This window comes from Parus major, chromosome 23 (assembly GCF_001522545.3).
Source record: "Parus major isolate Abel chromosome 23, Parus_major1.1, whole genome shotgun sequence".
NCBI classification, from domain to species: Eukaryota; Metazoa; Chordata; class Aves; order Passeriformes; family Paridae; genus Parus; species Parus major.
The window spans coordinates 404,899-408,483 of NC_031791.1; positions in this window are offsets into that span (position 1 = coordinate 404,899).

Genomic DNA, 3,585 nt, shown 5'->3' on the forward strand with positions numbered 1-3,585 from the left:
GAGCCCCCCCGGGCACCCCCGTGCGCCGCCTGCCCCCCGCCAGCCGCGGCTCCGCCTAGGGACTGCGGCTGCCGGGGGCTGCAGGGGCTGCGGTACTCGAGGGGGGTCGGGGGGTTCTGGAAGTGGGGGACGCCTCGGCGGGTCTGGGGGACCCTGCAGGATCTGGGGGACCCCGTGGTGGTGGTGGTGGTGGGGGGTCCAGTCCTTCCGAGGGTCTTGGGAAATCTAAAGGGTGGGGGCAAGGGAGGTTTGGGGAGCCGGAGGGGTCGGGGGTGCTTGAGGGGGTTTGAGCCGTGGGGACCCCCGGGGGGTTTGGGGGCCCTGAAAGTGGAGGGTGGGTTCACTGATGGAACTGTGGGACTCTATGCTGTGGGGCGATCCGGTAGGGCCTGGGGTCGTTCAGGGGGTCCTGGGGTGTCTGGTGGGATGGGACCTGGTGGGGTCGGAGTCCTGGGGTCTGGGGCACCGTGGTGGGTGTGAGGGGCCTTGGGGACCCTGCAGGATCTGGGGGACCACCTGGTGTGGGGTAACCCAATGGAGTCTGGGGTCCTTTAGAGGAGTCTGCTGGGTTTGAGGTTACAATTGAATTCTGCAGGGTGTGAAGGGTCCAGGGGACCCTATGGGGTGGGGGGACCCAGCAGGGTCTGGGGAATCCAATGGGCTGGAACCCAGTGGATTTGGGGTTCCTCCTGAACTGGTCTGAGGATCCAGTGGGATGGGACCCAGTGCATTAAAAGGGCTTAAGCATCCTCGAGGATGCCAGGGAGATCCTGCAGGGTCTCGGGGACTTTATGGGGTGGGGGTACCCAGCAGGGTCTGGGGCCCCAGCAGTGGCCCAGGGGGTCTGATGGGGAGAGACTTTGGGGTATTTGGGGTTCCATAGGGGACCTTGTGGTACTAGGGCACTCCAGGGACCCAGCAGGGTCTGGAGACCTTGGAGTGCCCCGAGGAATTTGGTGGGGAGAGCATCCCTGAGGGTTGTGACGTTTGAAGGACCCTGCAGGGTCAGGGTCCAGGATGTGCAGTGAACCGGCAGACTGGGGGGGCACAGTGAGGCTGGGGGGACCCAGCAGGTTCTGGGAACCCCCCTGGGGTTGGGAGACCCTTCAGAGTCTGGGATCACTGGAGGATCTTGCAGCACCCCCAGCCCGGTCTGGGGTCGCCTCCCTTCTTAAGGCAGCGGGTTCAGGGCAGCCACTCTGGGGCAGGGCCCCTTCCCCGCCTGAGCTCCAGGGCCCCCGGGAGGGGACCCCAGCCCTTGGGACACTGCTGGGACTCACACGGGGCAGCCCTGACGTGTCCCCTGCAAACCTCGGCGGAGAGTCCAGAGCTCGGGGCCGGAGCCCCTGGGCAGCGATTCGGGCTCCATCCGGAGCGGGGACAGAACGGGAAGGGACCGGGACTCGCATCCACCGGCACTGCCCACCTCCCACCGGGGCCGCTTCGGGACCGCTCCGCTGCCTGACCGCGCTCCAAGGCTCCCGGTGCTTGCAGCGAGCGACCTTGGGGACAGCCAATGTCACCTGCTGGCACAGCCGGCCGCTGCGGGCTGGCAGGGAGGCACGAGGAGGCGGAGACGGGCTCGGGATGAAGGATCCCTCTCTGAGGGATGAAGGATCCCTCTGTGGGATGAAGGATCCCTCTGCGGGGTGAAGGATCTCTCTNGTGTCCCACCCCGGTGTTTGGTGCCTGGGCAGAGGGGCACTGCCAAGGAAGGGAGGACAAAGCGAGAACAAAGCTCTCACCGGGATTTTGCATCACCGAGGTTTATTCTGAGCGCTGCTAATTGCAGCCTCCTCTGCTAAATCATTAACAGCTCGACAGCCCGAGCAGAAATCCTGCAGTGCCGGAGGGTTCTGGGGACTCAGGCTGTGCCTTGCCTCGCGGCAGGGACATTTCTTGTCTTTTTCTTGTATTTGCATGGACCGGCCACCGTGTGCTCAGCGCTGGGATGTGACACTGGGAGACACGGCTGCTCTGGGGGCTCACCCTCAGCCCCGCTTGCCCAGTGCCCCCAGCTCATCTTCTCTTTCCTTAAACTCGTGTCCAGGCACAGCTGCTCCCCCTTTCTGTCCTTCGCTCCCCCCGGAGCAGGGGCTGGAGCTGGGAAGGCATCAAGCAGCGCAGACACGGGGGGTGACCCGAAAAGGGAATTATTTTCTGGGCAGGTAATGACGGAGCCTCCTGAGCTCCCTCCAACCTCGGCGATTCCAGCTTTTCATTTTGGGGGAGCAGGGGAAGCTCAGGGAGGGACACACCCGGCCCTTTCCCCTTCTGGGAGTACCCTTGGGGGTCCGGGTTCCGCCGAATCAGAGCAAAGAAACGAGAGAGAAGGGTGCTCTGTTTAATTCCTGCCTGTCCCCACAGGTTTTTTGGGCTGGGGGAAGAGAAAGCACGAAAAGAGCTTTAACCCCACGGTGGAGCAGCATCCCTCAACTTCCACACCCCATTTTAGAGCATCGTTTGTATCGGACAGCCGAGGATGGCTCAGGCCGGACTGGAAAGCAGCCTGAGGAGCTCCGGGGAATGTCGGAGCCGTGTTCCGAGCCCGGGCGGGGGGGATGCGCTGGCGGCCGGGGGATGGGACGAGCCGGCAGCGGGGGCCGGAGCGGTGACGCAGCGGCCGCTGACGCTGCTCCGGTGCCTGGCAGACGTGTGGCAGCCTGGCAGGAGCACGAATGTGATGCAAAGCACAGGAGATGAGGGGTTTTTATTCCTCCTAAGGTAAGGAAAGCAAAAATGTCACCAGCCCCGTGGGCGACATCCACTGAAGGCCTGGATGTGGCTCTGCCTGAAACAGATTTAGGCTGGGTTTTGTTTTTGGCTTAGGCTTTTATTGCAGTCGGGGGGTGGGATGAAACCTTGACACCTGGTTTCTATTCTCTCCGCCGCTCCGATGTCAGACCCACGCACCTTCACGAAGATGGAGCCGCTGAGGATGACATTCCAGCAGGAGGAACCCCAAACCCAGGCTCTGGGGGGAGCAAGGTGACAGCGGCACCTCCCGCTGCAGCCCCCTCCCCTGCCAGCCCCCTCCCCGCTTTGTTAATCCCGTAAATGACAATGTGACAGCCCAGCCGCAGCCCCCCCGTGCAGCCTTTCCCAGTGACCCCTCGGTGACTTTCTCAGCGTTTCCCAGCGATCCCGCCCGTCCCCAGCTCCGCATTTCCCTCACACCATCCAAGGGACGGCCGTTTTCCAGCGCTGAGCCGCCGGGCCGGTGCCGCACCGAGCTGTACCGAGCCCGGTGCCCGGTACTGGTGCGGAGCCCGGAGCCGTACCGGGCCGTCCTGAGCCAGAGCAGCCCCGCCAGGGCTGCACCGTACCGAGCCCGGGGTCCCATCAGTGCCGGCACCGGAGCCGGATCGAGCCCGTAGCGGTGCCGTACCGGGCCGTGCCCAGCCCCGGTGCCGCAGCCAGCCCGGGGCCGGTGCAGTGCCGGCCCATACCGAACCCCGGGCTGCGCCGTCCCGGTGCGGGGTCGCGTGTCCCCCACCCCCTTTCCCCGTGCCGGTGCGGAGCCCGTGCCGGAGCCGCCCCCGCCGGGGCCGAGCCCCGCCGCCAGCACCGCCCCCGGGCTATATA